This window comes from Equus przewalskii, chromosome 6, assembly GCF_037783145.1.
Source record: "Equus przewalskii isolate Varuska chromosome 6, EquPr2, whole genome shotgun sequence".
NCBI classification, from domain to species: domain Eukaryota; kingdom Metazoa; phylum Chordata; class Mammalia; order Perissodactyla; family Equidae; genus Equus; species Equus przewalskii.
Genome location: NC_091836.1, coordinates 85,115,773 through 85,134,503, shown reverse-complemented (window position 1 = coordinate 85,134,503; position 18,731 = coordinate 85,115,773). Strand labels below are relative to the sequence as shown.

At 33.8% G+C, this 18,731-nt stretch overlaps 1 protein-coding gene across 50 annotated transcripts in view; it reads left to right on the top strand.

Annotated features, from left to right (window-relative positions):
• SOX6 (SRY-box transcription factor 6) overlaps positions 1–18,731 on the top strand; it is a 571,708-nt gene that overhangs the window by 171,253 nt on the left and 381,724 nt on the right. For 3 of the 50 annotated variants that reach the window (XM_070626443.1, XM_070626420.1, XM_070626453.1), the window contains exon 1: positions 15,532–15,643. The exons of 46 other annotated variants lie outside the window; for them this stretch is intronic. The gene's annotated coding sequence lies outside the window, so the exon portion shown is untranslated. Of the gene's footprint in view, positions 1–15,531; positions 15,644–18,731 lie in introns of those variants that run through there. One more of the 50 variants, XM_070626425.1, reaches the window with a different exon arrangement.

Genomic DNA, 18,731 nt, shown 5'->3' with positions numbered 1-18,731 from the left:
TTTACCATTAATTTATTGGTTTCTACCTTTTCACTATTATAATATGAAAGTTAATTTATAAGGATCTCTTCCATTTATTATTATTATTAAAGTGGTAAAATTTAAAAATCAATGAAAAAAAACCCTCATAACAATAAAACCCCACCAAACTCCATCACCTCCTTCAAGTCTTTGCTTGGATGTCATCTTCTCAGTGAGGACTACCTTGACCACTCTTTAAAATCACAACTCTGCAAACATTTCTGATCTCTTTAATCCTATTCTATTTGTTTCCATAGCCTTTATCATCTTTTAACATACTGTATAATTTGCATATCTATTAAATTTATTGGCCATCTTTCCCTCATATTTCCTAGAATATAAGCTCTGGATAGCACAGAATATTTGACTGTTTTGGCAACTCATATTCCCTACTGTTTTGAAGAATGCCTAGGACATAGTAGGTTGTTAACAATATTTTTTGAATGCATTTACTAAAGCTTAAAGAGATGGACATGTCTATTTTTTAAGTTAAGAATCAATCCTTTTCTCTTCACATGGGGGACTTTCATCAACCAATTTGTACACTAGCTAAGGACTCCTGTTTTCTCAGTGTTACTATGTACATGTTACCCAGTTAAATTAAGTCAAATCATAGCACTTGGCTGAATCTTAGGCCATGTTGGTTACAGTCAAAGTGTCTTGCAACAAAGGCACCAAGCTTTTGCCACTTGAAGTCACTCTAATCTCTAGCTGCAGGGAGACGGTTCTGGATGAGAAATGTCACCAATATCACTCCAGATGATCCTTTTCCTCATCTAGAAGTCCTTCTGGTAAGACTCTTGAGGTTTACTGGTTAAACTGGGAAAACTCAGGTTAACCTGATTATTTATCTATATTTTGGGATGATTTTTTTTTGCCCCCAGCTGATTATTGGTCCTATTCTTGAAATTTTCTTAGGTAAGACATTTCACAAACTCCTGCTTATTTCTTTCACTATATATGGTTTATATTTTCCTTTAAAAATCACATAAAACAAAAATAATTGCCACTTTGTATCCTTTGTTGATAAATGTTAATTATGATCTTTATACAATAGCAGTTATATAGCTACGATAATACCTTATTTTTATATGGTATTTATAGTTTCAAAGCTCTTTAATGAACATGATTATCAAATTAATCCTAGAGACACAGGGCGTGGTTTATTATACCCATTTAGGGACCGAGACACAAACAAGTGAAGAGACTTAATCTAGATCATAAATCTAGGAAGTGGTAGAGAGGCCACAAGAAATCCAAGTCTTCTGAGTTCTACTAATCCAATACTATTTTTCTTTTACTCACTGTAACCTTCTCTCCAGGTTAAATAATCATTGTTTCGTTGACCTTTTTAAATAGATTCCATGAAAATGAAAACAAATGATTAGAATTAAAAAATTTGTTTACTTTATTTTCCCTGGTCTACTATTCCAGTTCTCAAGGACTTTCCTTTATCTTTCCGTGGTTCTTCTTTTTCCATAGTTCTTATCTTTTCCCTTGTTCTGACTGTGAACATGGGCTTTTATAGCAGTTTGTGAAATCATTGGCTGCCATGTCTGTCTTTTCACCTTTTAGCTAGTTGTTTGTTTCACTTCTCTACACATGACTAAGCAATCCTCTTCACTGTAACAGATATAGAGCAGACTGGTAGGGTTCCACTGGGATGGGAACAGCCTTGGGAGAAAGTTAATGTAGCAGACAAAATATATTAGCTAAAAGATTGGGCAGTGAACACCAACAAGTGGGTCCATGTATGTAGAAGAGAGGCATAAAATAGGAGATTAAAGTGTTTCATAAAACAGACAAAGCAAGACAAGTCTGGGGCAAATGGTACTTAGAGATTTAGACAGGTAGTCCACTATAAGACCATAGACAGTACATGGAGTTAAAGGACAGATTCCAGTTTCTGAGTAGTCTGCAAGTGGAAGGTTGCCAAGACCATGGAAGGGTCATGGTCTTAGATGGACTAGTGCATTCAGGTAAAGAAAGGCAAGGTAGAATCCTAGTTTTTGGAACCAAAGCAAAAAGTCAAGGTCAAACTAGCAGCAGGGGCAATTAATTTCATTCTGAGTCCCAAGGGCTTGTCTTGGAGTCTCTTTATAGATGAGGTCAGAAATGGTCTTAGAGCAGGGGCTCTCAAACTTTTAATGCACATAAGAATCACCTGGGGTGCTTTGGCTTTCTGGAGTGGGGCCCAGGTGTCTATATTTTAAACAAGTGCCCCAGATTATTCTGACGCTAGTGTTTACAGATCACATTTGGAGAAAATTGCCATAAAGCCTGATATGGCGCTTATTGTAGGATAAGGGACCAAGAGATTACAAGTGTTGAGAGAGGAGGCATTTAGAGGTTGCAAGTCAGACCTTTCTACTAAGAGAAAAATGTATCTGTTATGCCCAGAGCTGATTTGTATTTACTTGCATGTAAGAAAGCAGAAAACATTGGCTGATATGCACTGGACTGGTGTGTTGTAAGCCTATTCAGTTTTTCTCTTCTTGTGTTTCTTGTGTTTATGACCTGAGTGCTTTTGTAGTATCTGACATAAAGATTTATTCCTTTTAGTGTAAAAAAATAAGGCTGATTGTTCTTTTGTGTCTCATCTAAACTGTCCTTCATTTTTACTTTCCATTTGTTATCTGCATAATTGAATTTCTCCTTTTCCTTCCCGCTTCATAAATTGATTAGCATGAGTTGAGCAGACTGCTGTAATGCTAAGGGTTAACCAGAAGAGAATTACAAATGAACTATCTAGAAAGTTGATTATTAATCCAGCTAGAGAAGAAATATCCTTTTACTTAGCAAGAATGAGTATCCAAAGAGCTGATAATATTGTTCAGGCAGTGAGGTGGAATGGCAGAGATTGGTAAGTAAAACAAAACTTGGAGCTAATTTTTTATATCCATTTTTAAAAATGCATAGAATGTTGATCTGTTTAAACAGTTAAATCTAATATGAATTTACAAGCTGCTGGAACAAGTCTAAAAAGTTCCAAATGTGTTTGTTAATAAGATCCCTACTTAGACTATCGGTAAAAGTTAACTGAAAAGTATTTACATAAGTAGATAAATATATTTAATTGTGAATATTTATAAAAATACACGATTAGATTTGTGATTAAGAACAAGGAAGTGAGCATGGAGGAATGATTACTAAAGCAATCTGAGTCCAAACCTCAAGCTGAAGAATATGGAGTGACAAACTTGTTATTTCACTAGAGCAAGTTCTGGGTTCTTAGGTATGAAAATATAATTTAAAATATAATATTTGCATAAAGATTCAATGAGATATTTTTCAGACTTCTGGCTAACAAAAATTGTCATAAGTTCTCTTATTTTCTGGGTCCTAGTACTCATTTCGTCTTGATGTTTAATTTAAGGACTTTTCTAAAGACAGCTTTTATTGTATTTGTGAATTGGAAGGAAAGAGAAATGAGAGGATCTGTGCTATTTGTACAAAGAAAATTAAGTGAAAAGGTATGATTTTAATAATGTTCTTCCATCAAAGACTGCTCCTCCTGTTGTAGAAGAAATTTTGATGTCCATATTCAATTCTATAAGTTTGAAGTTTTGCATGAATTACTTGATATTACAAAACTGAGCCTTTTAAACATAGTATGGACCACACTGAATATTATTGCAGCTTTAATCATTTCAGTGTAGCATTGTACTTAGGAGAAATTAGTAAATTTATTAAACTTACCCTAAATTGTAATTGTGCACCGTCAACTGCAGGATTTTAACCTTTTCTTTAAAAGTATTTCTTTAGTGGCAATAAAAAGGCCTCAAATTGCTATTTTGTTATTTAATACTTAACATTAAACATTAAAACATTTCTGTGTTTAAAACACAGAAAAAGTGTTTTAAAAAGACTGTAATTTTAGTATTGGAAATATATGTTATACATGTGCATGTGTGTTTGTGAATATATATAGTATATATACATTCAAAATACCAGAGCACCATTTAGCCATATACACTCAGCTTCTTTTAAGTTCTAATATTCTGGCCCATATTTAGGCCTGGGACTATAAACTATAGTAACTAAAATAATAAAAACAACAGTAAAAATTTATTGAGATCATGTGTGCTAACTGCTATGTTAAATGCCTTATCTCATTTAATCCTCATATTAACTCTGTGGTTGTTGGAAAGCTACAAGCTAAAACAAAAGATAAGCTAATTAAAGAGCCTCTAACATCAGGTTAAAAGTCTAGAAAATAAATGCCTATGAAACAAAGTATATAAGAGGGGGAGATCCCTAAATTCTGTGTGCTTGTCTTTTTCAAAATTGAGAAGATTTAGTATAAGCCTGGGAAAGAAGAGAAGGAAATGAACCAGTGAATTCTTGGCATTCATTAATTCTTTAAAAAATTTTTTATGAAGAAAACATCAGTCAAACGAAAATATATAAAGAATGGGTTAAAATACCTATGTATTTATGAGAAATAAAACATTCCCAATACAGTTGAAGCCTCCTAAGAACTCTTTCTCACTTTTCTGTCTTCCTCTGTTTGTGCCAGAGGCAAACCTTCTTTTGAATTTTGAATTTATCATTCTCATGCTTTTCTTTAAATTCCATATTCATCATATAGGAGGAAGAACTCCACTTGCCATTCTTTGAGACTCAAGAAAGACCTTTTCTTGCCTTCCTATTACACTTTAATGAAAACAAAAAATCCTTAACATAATCTGCAAAGCGCTGGCCCTGCATAGTCTGACCCCTGCATTGCCAGCCTCAGCTTTGGCCCTTCTCCCAAAAGTTCTTTCTGATTCAGCTGCTATACTGGTCGACCCCCTGCAAGTTTTCTCCTGCTCCAGGTCTTCACGTAACACTGTCTTCTCAACAGGAATACACTTCTCCCTGCTTTTCATCAGAATGATTCCTACTTATCCTTCAGGTTCCCATTTAAATGTTGTTTCTTCAGAGTAGTCTTTCCTGATCCTTCCAATTCAAATCTTATCTGCCTGCAAAGATCTTGTTTCCCAGCCTTTGATTTATTTCATAGCAGATATTGCAATTTTAAATTGCATATTTATTTGTGTGATTTTGTTTAATGTCTGTCCTTCACTCTGGACTGGCCTATTCTCTTCTCATGTTTTCCCTAGCATTTAGCGCACATGGTCTTGTACATTACAGGCACTCAATAAATATTTGTTGTTGTTATCAGGGAGAGGAATGTAGTAAAAGAGAAAGGAAGAAAGGGAGATTGAGAGAAAGAAAGAAAAATCACATAAAAATGGAGTCTGTGGGTTAGTTTGTGTCTACTGTTGAGGTAAAATGATGCAGCTTGATGCTAGCAAAGATTGGGGTGAGGGAGGTGGTAGTGACATTTTGTTTCTTACCACCTGTTTGTAGAACATTTGACAGCTTTTCCCCATTGTTGCTTCTTGTTTTTCAGTGTGATGTTTCACTTTTGCATTCTCATTTTGGAGAATCTGCGTTCCTGGGTGCAAGAACTGAGCTTTCAAATTATAAACTTATATAGCAGCCCTGGTGGCTATAATCTTAACGTGGAAATACCATAATGGGCTCTAAGAGTCTGGAAAAATTTAGGACACCCATTTAAGGAAATATATCTGCTACTTTTACATAGGAAAGCCGTGAGGCCACTTGTAAGAGTTTCAAGAAGGGTAACTATCACTAAAATATTCATAGTGGTGACAGTTGCTATAATATTGCTAGGCAGTTTGATTTTTTTTCAGGAGAATATAGAAAAGGTTATAAAAAAGGAAAAAGAAAATGAAGTCAGTCTGAGAGGAGGGCTAGGGTTTTCAAAATGTCAGAATATACTTATGTTGTACTCTATGTAAATCTTTGCTGGCATTTGTAATTAAAGTCCAAGGCTAAAAGATTATGCTGAAATGTTTTTTTTTTGGTTGGTGGTGTGGGAAAAGGAGATAAAAAAGAGGATAAAAAAGAGAATTTAATTAAAATATTTTAGTGTTAAATGAAGGGGATTTGTAGAGTGTCTCATTTATGGTCATAGAAGGTGCCATTATTATTAATAATATTGTACCTTACATTTTCATTTTGCTTTATACTTTCAAATGAACTTTTTCATATATTATCTTATACAGTTCTTGTAGTGGCCCTGTGAGATGGTTAAAGCAGGGGTCTTATTATCTTCACTTCATAACTAGGAAAACTAAGACAGAAATCTGATGGGAACCAGGACAAAAACTTTCTTTTTTTACTTTCTAGGTATAGTTTTATAGGCAAGACTAATACTCACTCCACCTCTATCCCTCCAAAAAGGTTTGCATTGGAAAGTATAGTTAGGACCTTCTAAGGACCAGGATGGATTAGGTGGATGTCCTCTGTAGGTTTTCTAGACTTGTGTTTTATTTTTTTCTAATTTCCTAATGATGCAAAATAGTTAATCTCCAAGTGGAACTGAGATGGTTAAATACATATAATTAACAGACACATTGCTAAGCCTATCTAAGTTTAGGCTTATTGGATGAAGTTTAATGGGCCCAGTCTTTGCCTGGATATCTTAGGATATCTTAGGGGTCCAAAAATAAGGAGAAATAGGTGTGAACTTAAAAGAATAAAATACCATAATTTGGAGTACATGAACTGTAGCTTAAATAAAACCATGTGATAAAGCAGAGGGTACGCGCTCCTTGGGTGGAAATCCAAGTCATGTGAACTGAGGATGGACGCTTTTTGGTGCGCTTTTAAAAGATTTTTAAAAAGAAAAAGTGGAAGGCAATGTGTTATGTTGCATATACATGTATGCAGGCAAGTGGAGGGGAATTTCTTTGAAGACAAAGAAACGCCAGGAGGTGTTTGTAATGATTAGCTAAGAAGGCTGTTTGCTGCATTAAGGTGAAAGCCAAATCTTGTATTCTTCCATTGGGCAAATAGCCTGGTTGCAGAGAAGTTCAATTTCTCACTCTTTCTGGCAGAAGCTTCCCTTAGGTTAAAAAGACCAGGCATATTTACTCTGAAGAACAGAAGCCGTCAGAGAATCCAATAGCTGACCTGAGATGGCCAAAGTGCTGCCATAGAGCAAGAGTGTATACTGTGGAGGGCCAAACCCAGGTTAGCAGGTGAAAGTCACAGGAAACCAGAGTCACAGGAACAGCAGAAGAAAACTTTGTAATAGTTACAGTTGTCAAAAAATAGAATGAGCTTCCTTGTTGAGGTGGTGAAGACCTTCTTATTAAAAGGAATTGGGGTGAAAGATTAAAATATTGAGTTATACCAAATTATTTCAATATTAAAGTTTATAGGAAGATGTCCTCTACGCATCACCTGACAAGACAAGGATGTGAATCAACATAAGGGACAAAGATGTTTTGCTGTCTTATATGAAGTCAAAAATGAACTTCCTGAAGGGCAGTTTATTTTCTGTGTTTCTTAACCATACTTACCCTAGTATGTGAAAAAACCAGTGGATTTTTATCTGTAGGCAGCCATTTGATGCCTGGAATTATCCCAAGTAAGAACTTTAGACTTTACTAGCTATGCCCAAACCTCAAAGAATTGGTGTAAAATAACAGAACTGTATTATAAGGGGAAAAAAGAGAAATCAGTTTGTTTCTCCATTGGGTCCAAATCTGGAGAATAAGAATTTAATCTGAGTTAAGGAGAACAGTTTTGAAAATAACACTGAATTCATTTACTTACCTTTAAGGGCTCCTGAGCCTCTAATACATTAATGAGATAAAGGATCACATTTTTAAACATTTTAGATATTTTCTGTTATTTCAGTTTCTCCTTATTGAGGTAATACTTTCATTCCTTTAAAAAATTAAAAATATTTTAAAATTACACAAATAATACACAAGTACATTCTTATTGTAGAATAGAGTCTAGCAAACAGTAGGCAATCATTAAATATTTCTTGAATAATTATTGAAAAAAATCAAAGGAAGTTTTCCTTAATATCTTTCCCCACCCTAAATTCAACTTATCTTCCCAAACATGGTTACTACTTTCATTCTGGTTTGTATCCTTCCAAATGTCTTTCTATATAATCATATATAAATATACACACTTATATGGAAATATGCAATTTTATTTTGTGTAAGGGTAACATGCCTCCCTTTTACCCATATTGCTTTATACATTGCATATCTTTTTTTTTCATTAAAATTCTGACTTAAACTTCTTTGCTGATTTATATAGCTTTATCTTATTTTCTTCTATGTAGTATTTTATACTATGCATGTACCATCGTTGTGTTGATAGACATCTGAGTTAATTCCAATTTAAATACTCTCAGTTGAAATTTTAGGTATTTAAAACTTGGAGGATGGAAATATTTGACTATGTTCTTTTAAAATATATAAAATTGGCATAGAAAATTTTTACTTGGTAGGGTTATGAGAATTAAGGATATTGTAGACAGAATAGAATTTATAAAGGTATGGAGGAGTGAAAAAGCATGATATCATTTAATCCTTCATTAAGGCAATACAAGGAATCTTTATCAGAAGACTATCTTGTCAGAAGATAATTGGTAGTGAGAAAAGACCCCTTTAAGTTAATCCATGTAAAATTGAGTGGGGATAACAACTATAAACTCTGGACAAAATATGAAAAACAATTATCTGAAGATACTGGGGAGCAACCAAAAGTGGCTAAATCTTGAGAGGAGATGACATTTGGAAGAAAGGAGGGACACTGGATAAGTTTGCCATTTTCAAGGTGTCCAGTGTGAAGGCATGCCCCAGTCTGTGCCAGTCAGGGCTAATAAAACTCCAGTAGAGAAATCAGCAGTCTTTCTGGTCTGGAGAACCAGCAAAATAGACTTTCAGGCAACCACAGCTACTGGGAAGTGAGGAGGTAATCCTGGAAAGGAAAGAGCCACAGAAAGGATGCCTCAAATTCTATCTATAAACTTTGCTCCAATCTCTGACTGATTCCCAAACCATGCATGCATAGGACAGGCTTTAAGCAGCCCAGGTAAGACTAAAGGAATGAAACAGGTATGTGAGCTACTGCCCACTGCAAGTGAGACAGAATATGCAGTTTGGGTCTAAGCAAGTAAGCTTTTTGATAAAACAAACAAACAAAAAGTGACATTCTTTAGAGCACTATTAAAAAAATCCAGAGTCTCCAGGGCATAATGGTCAAAATGTCCAAAATATAACCCCAAATTACTCAACATATGAAGAATCAGGAAAATATTTAAAAAATGGCCTTTTCAGCAGAGAGAAATTACACAAAGAACCAAATTGGAACTTAAAATTGAAAAATATGATATCTAAAATAATAAAATAACTTGATGGGCCATTCAGTAGAATGAAGATGACAGAGGAAAAAAAAAATCAGTGAAATTAAAAATAGATCGATAGACATTAGCCAATTTAAAAAATAGAGAAAAAATGGAAAAGAAATGAATATAATATTAGGGATATGTGGGCCAATATTAAAAGGTCTAACAGATATAAGTTCAAGAAAAAAAGGAAAACAATATTAGTGCAGAAAAAAATACTTGAAGAAATAATGGACCCAAATTTCCCAAATTTTGTGAAAGATATAAATTTACATATTTAAGAAGTTCAGTGAACCCCAAGCAGGATAAATTCAAAGAAAAGCACACCTAGGCACTTATAATAACTTCCTGAAAACAAGAGAAATTCATAGATAAAGGTTGTGTGTTTTTGGTAAAGACCAAGAAAAAAGAGAATACAACTTACCAATATCAGGAATGAAAGAGGAATTATCACTACAGAATTTGTAGAGATTAAACAGACAATAATATTATGAATATTATGAATATCTTTATGCCAAAAAATTGTACTACTTAGATGAAATGGATAAATTCCTTGAAAAATACAACTTACTAAAACTGACACAAGATGAAACAGAAAACCTGAGTAGCACTTTATCTATAAAATAAATTGATTTTTCTTTTTTAAAGATTGGCACCTGAGCTAACATCTGTGGCCAGTCTTCTCGCTGTTTTCCTTCTTCTTCTTCTTCTCCCCAGAGTCCCCCAGTACATAGTTGTATATTCTAGTTGTGAGTGCCTCTGGTTGCGGTATGTGGGACACTGCCTCATCATGGCCTGATGAGCAGTGCCATGTCCGCGCCAGGATCCGAACTGGTGAAACCTTGGGCTGCAGAAGCGGAGTGCTTGTGCTTAAGCACTTGGCCTTGGGGCTGGCCCCTCTAACTGCAAATTTTTGATTTGTCAATAATTTGAGCTATTCTTCAACACTATATTTCTCATGAATTCCTGCATTTTTTAAAGGTTTTCAATTTCATTTTGCAGTCACTTTACCTTTTTACTTTGCATATTATTTACAGTATTCTGCAATGCAATATCTATCAATCAGCTAGCATGATTCTCAACCTTGACTGAAAAAAATTATCTTGCAATTTTTAAAAGTATTCCTATTCTTAGGGTGCACTTCAACCAATTAAATCAATCTTTGGGAATGAGACCCAGGCATCCATATTTTTTAAAGGCTTCATTTGACTCCAATGTGCAGAAATGTTTGAAACCACTGAGCAATGATTATCAAAGATACAAAGAAATTGACCCAAATGGGTGAGATATGTGTTAATTTGTGAGAAAAGTTTGAGTGAAGACTAATTTTAAAAACATTAGGTTCACTAGTGAATATTTTTGCGTTTTTATGCCTTTCACTTCCTATGTAGTTTTGGGGACTGACAATGAATATTTAAATAATGAGAGAATCTCTTGTATCCACTGAATGCCAAGCATGTATGGAGCAGGAATACGGTGGTGAACTAAAATGTATGTTGTCCTTTTCTCTAAGAGTTTACAATCCAAAGAAGAGGAAGATATTAAATAAATATTTAATGATAAGATAATAAATACTTTGAAAGGAAAGGGAGACCTAACCTAGGCTTGGAGTCAAGGGTGATGTCTCTGCATTAGTGATATTAAAGCTGAGACTTAAAAGATGAGTAAGAGATAATTTGGTGAAGAGGAGACATAAAAGGGAACATGATTTCTGAGGACTGTAAATTTAAAAGAAGCTCTAGGAACAAAAATCAGGCAAAGATGATTAAGAACTATCAACAGAAAATAGTTAGAGAAGATCGAGTCTTAAATTGCTGTGTGTGTGAGTGTCAGAGAAAAGGTTAGCAAGATAATATGGCACCAGATATTAATAGCTTTTGTAGCCATACATTTGGAGGAATATTCAGGAATTTAGAGTTTATTCTGTAGGTTATGAGGAAAAAACAAAGGTTTTTAAGCAGGACATTGAAGCAATCAGATTTTATATTTTAGGACCTCAACTCAGGTAGCAAAAAAAAAAGGTTTCCCAATTTGGTGTCCTCAACTTAGAATCAGAAAAGTAAACTTTGTTTTGCTTTTCGTGCATTGCAATGAAATTATTAAAGTAGTATGGATTTCTCCTCCAACTCTCATTATTAGTCTATCCCCCAAGCTAAATGCAAAACCACATGTATGAAGACAAAAAATCTCCAGTAGCATTTCTCAGGAGCCACATGTATACTAATACAAGCAGAGTCTTCCTATGAATTTTGAGTTTGTCAGAGACAGCTTTGAAATAAGATCAGGAGCTTGAGAGCCATACTCAAGGGGTTGACCCCAGAGAATAATATGGCTCCAGAAACCACAGATCTCTGAAGATACTAAAGTGGCACAAGGCAATTAATTTGACAGCAACACACATGAAACTGCCCTTTTAGTTTGAATGACTATATTAGCTAGTAGGATAGGAGGTGGGGGAGGAAAAAATGAAAATTTCAATTAAATAATCTTTTACATATTTTTCTCCTTTGGATTCAATTCATTCACAAATGATATAACCATTGCTTGGGATTTCCACAGCATTAATTAATTCAAAAGAGCAGAAAGTGAATCAGAACCAGAAACTTATGTATTATGCCCTTCTTTCCTTTAAGCATCGTGGAAAACTCAGTGTTTCTTGTGTTCACAGGAGTTTGCATTTCTAAGACTTGGGTGTATCCAATTTAAAAGTGGCTTAAAATTTGCTCCCAAACCTAATAATAAAGGAAAGATATTTGTTTTATATTTTCTTTACTTTTCTGTTTATTGAAAGTAAACAGTGATGGAAATATTTGATAGTATATTCATTTGTTTATTTAAGCAATGGAAATAAGACATGAGAGAAAGGACACCTAAAGAGCATTTTTGTTTTCCAAAGATAAAAGGCGCTTTGGAAAATAATTTACAGGCATGATTTAGGCTTACCTTCCTTTTACTACAAAATATAGATACCTCTGGTATTAATGATATCCACTGCCTTTAGCCCAGAGTCCAAGAAAAGAAATAGTCACAGCTAAATCAGCTAAAGTGCCAATTAGATCTGGAGATATCAAGTTTTAGGGGAAATTACAGACAGGGTAAATTGAATATTAATTGGGAATGGGGAAGCATATAATCTAAGGTCTAGTCCTGATTATGCCACAGTTTAACTGCAACTGTTTTTTATTTAGTCCATCTCAAATATGTCTAGCACTATACTGTTAATACTACTGAGAATGACACCAACACTTAAAGTCATTGAGAGTTTCTGGGGTCCCAGTACTTTGTACCTGTTTGTTCTTCTACTTTTCTCTCTTTTAAAATTAGAGCTCTAGTTAGTGAAGAAACAGGAAAATGATTTGTATTTCTGGGAAGAAGCACGTTTTCTAAATGAAAAAGTCCTCTAGGATCTGCTCTGTAGCTCTCTGGCATCTTCTCTACTGACTAGCTGTACGTGGTATTCAGAGGGACAGTTCCAAAGAAAGATACACACTATAGATCATAAAGAAAAATTCTGTCATACGTCCATTTTTGATATTTTAATTTGCTTTTTGTGCTGCCACCTTTTCCTTCTTTTTCAGCTGTGCAGAGTCAGTGATTACTCAGTAATAGCTAAATTTGCCCAAAGCATTCTAATTTCTATCTTAGAAGGTAAAAAAGTGCATTTTACTTATGACTATGCTTCTAGAAATTTTTCCATTTTATCAGTGTATTTTTCTCTTTCCCTAGAGTTGTTTAAACATTTTTTACCCTAAAAATGAGGGTGTGTCAGAATTGTTGCAAGCAAAGATAGAGGTAATCGTATGTGGTTCCTGTTAGAAGCTTTTTGTTGATATTGACTGCTATTTAAAATAGTGCCTCTAAGATGAGTCTACTTTTATCATTTTTATTTTTTTAAGTGAATTTATTGTGCTACATTTAATCAGTTTTTTCACATCAGTTACATTTTTGTAATACCTTTATTGTCCTAGGATCAATGTAGGCTATTTGAACAAAGGATTCAGTACAGGATGAGTTAAATTCCTCTATTCTACCGTTCATATCTTTTCTACATTTCTAGAGATTGCCTGTCGAAGCACCAACGTTATCTTTACAATTTACCTATACATTCTGATTTCTTAAATAGTTTATTGTGTAGAAAATATAGAAAAATTAAAGAAGAGAATATTTAAAATCACCCATAATTCTATTACCCAAGATAGCCCTTTTAAAAACTTTGGTGTAATATATATATAGTTGGGATTATATCATATCCAGTTTTAAATTATAAAGTATAAATTTAATTTCTTAACAGCTTGTCTTGATGACTCAGAGTTATCATTATGAACATCTGATTCCTGAGCTGCTCCTTGAGTTGAGGGTCTGTTAAAGCTACTTATATATTGAGTGGTCCCCAAACTGCTCTGCTTTTTTAGTTCTTGTGTCTGCACTTTGGATTGCCTGTCTTTGCCTTTGTTTCCAGACTGTAAGCTGTCAGTTCTCTGTAATTAGTGTTTTTGCCTCTGGTAATGTCAAGCCTCCTTCCTTTCTTTTATAAGCTGCTATTCTAGTCGACTATGGGCTGTTAAATTAGATAAGAGAGGGAAAACTAAATTTTATAGAGTTCCTTTTTGTTGTACAGCACTAGTACAGGTGCTTTCACATAAATTATGCTATTTAATTTATCCCACTAAGTCCTTGAATTGTTATTAGTTCAATTTTTTTAGATAACAAAGAACCATTTATTGAGCGCTCACTATATGCTAGGCACTATGCTGAGAACTTTACATACGCTATGTTAATTGGGTTTATTTTTGCGACGCTTCAGTGAGGTGGACTGTTTTAAGATAAAAATACCTAGATGCAGAGAAGTTGGGTAACTTGCCCAGAATCATACTACTAATATTTGGTAGAATTGAGATTTGAACACAGGTATGCCCCTCAAATAACTAAAAGTGCTATAATTATGTCTGAAGTAAGAGTAAATAGATTCTGAGATCAGGAATTCTCCTTTAAGAAAAGTAAATAAGCTTTAGTGTATTACTTATAAAACAAGACATTACGTTTGGGTTTTTCTTCCTTTCCAATTCTCGATGCTCTATGATAGGGATGTTGCTGTATAAGGGATTTGTGGAGAAATGTAGTGATGTAAGTGTGGAAGTGTCTAAGGACAATATTCAGGCCAAATTAATCCTAAAAGAATGAAGTTAAAAAATATCTACCAAGCAAGGAGCAATTCTTATTATGGTTAAATAAGCCTCTCATAATTTATAGAATTATAACTGTATTCTTTGCTAAATATCCTATATCAAAGGGAATGATTTATGGATTGACATAGAAGTTAATAGAGTAATTAGCCAAAACACCACTGTATTGATTATCCATAGCTATATTTCTTGGGGAAACATGTTTTAATCTTAATGTGTATTTCTAATTATATACAAAATGAAGGGATGATTTCAAGGAACAGAAAGTCTCAGATAGATTCTTTTCTGGTGCTTAAGAACTTGGTCTTTAAGGTTTGTCTGTCTAGATTCAAATCCTGACTCCACCATTACTAGTATAATCTTGGACAACTAAATTTCTGTGTGCCTCGTTTCTCATATGTAAAATGGGAATAGTAGTAATCATGTCTGCATAATAATACCTACTTCTATATGGGTTTTTGTTTTGAGGACTAAATAAGTTAATATATGTAAAGCAATTAGAATCATGCTTTTTGCATAATAAGTGCTTTACAAGTGTTAGCTATTACTATTTTAATTTGAATTTCTAACCATTTTTCAAATCTCAGAATTCTGTAAAAACTGCTAGCAATCTTAAGTTTTTGCTTATCAAAATAATTTATTTTTCACTTCACAAATAATTTAATAGTGTCTTCCATCATTCCCTCTTTCCTTCCTTAAGACCTACCCTGAAGTTGACAATGACCTCACAATGAACTCTGTAGATTCATTTTAGGTGATTTCTTGGACCTAAAACACAGAAACATTCAAAGTTGCAGTATTTTATTGAGAAAGGACACAAGCTTCATGTGAAGTATCACATATAGCATCTCTGCCCTCTAAGTTGCGAGATTTTCTCTGCCTTTTGAAAATATGATACTTTAGGCAAATAGGGTAATGGTGCAGTCCAACAGCTGATTTGAGTGCTGAATGTGCACTGGTATCCTATAATAGAGAGGACTCCTTGTTTGTTTGCTATTTTATTACTGAAAGAAAGTTGCAAATGGCAATTTATAACCTCCCACTATCGTGGGCATGTGCAAGACAGAGATAAAAGCTATGTTTCCTTCGTGGAAGGGTGTGGAGGTTGAGGATGATTTCAAATTAGAAATAATGACAGCAATAGAGGCTTCCAATGAAGATACTGTGGTCACCAAAGGAAAAAGGGGAGAAGCTAATTCCTGAAGTTGAGGTATTTGATTAAATATTTAGGTTGTTTTTTGTGTGTACAGGAGCCAGGTATGTTGTTATTTATGAGCTGAAGAGACAGCGTGTTTTACAAATGTGTTTATTGGATGATTTGATGATGGTTGGGAGAGAAGCAACCCTGAGATATCCAGAAAACCTATAGTAAGTAAAGTAAAAAATAAGTTAGTTGATGGGCAAAGGCTTTTGCTTTTTAAGCTTTTGCTTCTCTTTTATAATGATTAACTGTAAGAATTGGCTTGTTGTAATGGTGGTTTATTATTTTGGATAGTAACATTGACTTAGAGAAAAAAATTATCAGACTTTGATTAGAATGTCTAATGCTTTCTTTTATTGCCTTAATAAACTTTTTTTTTTGAAGACAGCTTATAACTTTGTCAGTCGCGGGTGATTTTATGCTTAAATGTTTATTTTAAAAAGTCTGGCATTGTGCCTGTGTGTGCTTCTGTGCGTGTTTGTTTGTGTGCGTATTTGGATTGGAGGAGGAGACAGGGAGAGGAAGGAGAATTTTAAGGAGATGGAAAGTCAGTGAAAGTTGATGTAAGTGACTGGAGTTTTGTAATAAAATATAAAAGATTTCAAGCATGTTTTCACTCTTAGTGGGAAAAATGAAACTGACTATATTATGTATATTTCCATGAAGAATGTGTATAAATATCACATGCAAAATTACAAGAAGAATCAATCTTTGTAATAGTTGGAAGAAAATATATATGACTTAAAAATATTGTAGCAGAGGTAAAGAGAAACTTTTTTTGAACATACTTTTAAACATAGTGTCCAATTGGGATAAAGTTTTAACAGAACAGGCTGGGCCATTTATAGATTACAACGCTTTTAATTTTCTCAGTGTTACAAAGTGTTGATTTTGATAAAGAATTTGTTAATGCTATATCAGCATCTCCATGTGGAGAAGTGCTGCTGGGTGATTAGTTAGAATTGGGGCTCACAGCCAAATGTAGAAATTTGGTCCTAGTTCTTCTGGCCTTCTGAGAATAGGAAAAATCTACTGTTTGCCTGACCCTTGATTCCCTATAAAAGAAATTCTTCATTATCAAGGATGTCAGCTCTTTTCTCTTTCTTCATCTTCTTTATTTTTTTTAAACTTTCTTTTTGTGTCATGTCATTACCATCTTCACTTATGTTTACTAAGTAGATACTAATTTTGGAGGTACTCCCAGGTTTGTATTAGCTTAGTCATATGAAAATTCTTTACATTTGTATAAATTTTGACTGTAATTTTAAAGCCGAAGAGTCTAATTTTTTACTTTATATTGAAAACTGAGGAATCTAAAACTTCCTGAGACTAATTGATTTGCTCAAGATCACATATTTAGGAATCCGGGCCAAGAGTTTTGGTACTGCCATGCTGTCAAATAATTCATCCTGTTCAATTGTTTTGTTTTGCCATATTGATGACTAATGTCAGCATATTTGTTTTTTAATCATCTGTTTAACTATGTGCAATTGTCTCATTTTGCTGTTTCTACCTATCTATCCATAGATAGACTCGTATCAAGGAGATTTGCCTCATTGCTTTATAGGGCTCATTTGCAGCTTCATATAGTACATTTAAGGGGTTTCATGATTTTAAATAAAATTCCTGATAGAGTATACGAATACATTTATGAGACTTGCTTTTCATAGAAAAACTCTCATATCTTTCTGGGTCTGTTTTGACAATAAGAAGGCAGTATGTTATTTTTTGCTTTTCCATAAATTATAGCCTTGTTCAGCAATTAGTTAGAATGGATTTGGAGAAAAGAGTAAAATATAGTCTTTCTCATTGCATTTTTTCTGATTAAAAAAACAAACCATGGTTATTGGAGAAAATTTGGAAAATACAAAAAAGAAAAAAAAATTCCATAATGACATCTAGAGATACCTCAAAAATGTTTATGCTGATTATATCCTTGAAGTTTTTCTACTTGTATTCACATATTTTTTGAAAGAAAAATAGGTATCTTATTGCACATGCTGTTTGGCAAGCTATTTTTTCAAAGTTAACATATCATGGTCATTTTCCCCATGTCATTAAATATTTTCCTGCATACCTTTTTTTTTTTTTTCTCAAGAAAAATGAACTTCATTATTTACTCCAAGCATAACAGATATTGCATATAAAAAATTTAGGGGGCCAGCCCCATGGCTGAGTGGTTAAGTTCGCGTGCTCTGCTTCGGTGGCCCAGTGTTTCGCCAGTTTGGATCCTGGCACGGATATGGCACCACTCGTCAGGCCATGTTGAGGCAGCATCCCACATTGCCACAACTAGAAGGACTCACAACTGAAAAAGAAACAACAATAAAACAACTGTATACTGGAGGCATTTGGGGAGAAAAAGCAAAAAAAAAAAAAAAAAGAAGATTGGCAACAGTTGTTGCTCAGTTGCCAAACTTTAAAAAAAAACGAAATTTAGGAAACACGTAATAATAAAGAAGAAAAAGCTTCATTCCCGTTTTCCAGGTATAATCATTACAGTATCAAGGTGTATATATGTGCAGTATTAAAATTTTGTGTCTCTCTCTTTCTAATGTTTATATCTAAATATGTATCTCCTTTTTAAACAAAAATGGAATCATATGGTAAGAAATACTTTATAATCTGCTTTTTTATTTAACAGTATATCATATCATTTACATTTCCCCATGATACCACTATTTTTTTCATCATTATTTTTAGTGATTGCATACTGTTCTATTTGTGGGCATTTCATGCTTTAGCTGATCATCTATAGTTAAAGTATTTCTGATTTCCCACTATTATTAACAACATTGCAATAAATTCCTTTGTAGCTCAATCTTTGCACACATCTCTGATTTCTTTAGTTCAAATTCTTAGAAATGAATTCTTAGAAGTGTTGGGTAATCACTTTTTAAAGGCATTTGATTCATATTGCCAAAATGCCCTCCAGAAAAGTTGAACCAGTTTACTCTTACCAGCAGTGTATGAGAGTACTCATTTTGCCACATCCGTGCTTGCACATGTTACAGTCATTATTGTCAACCATTGCCAGTATGACGAGTAGAAAATGGCAGCTTACTTTTAGTATTGTTGATGAATGAAGAAATGTTTG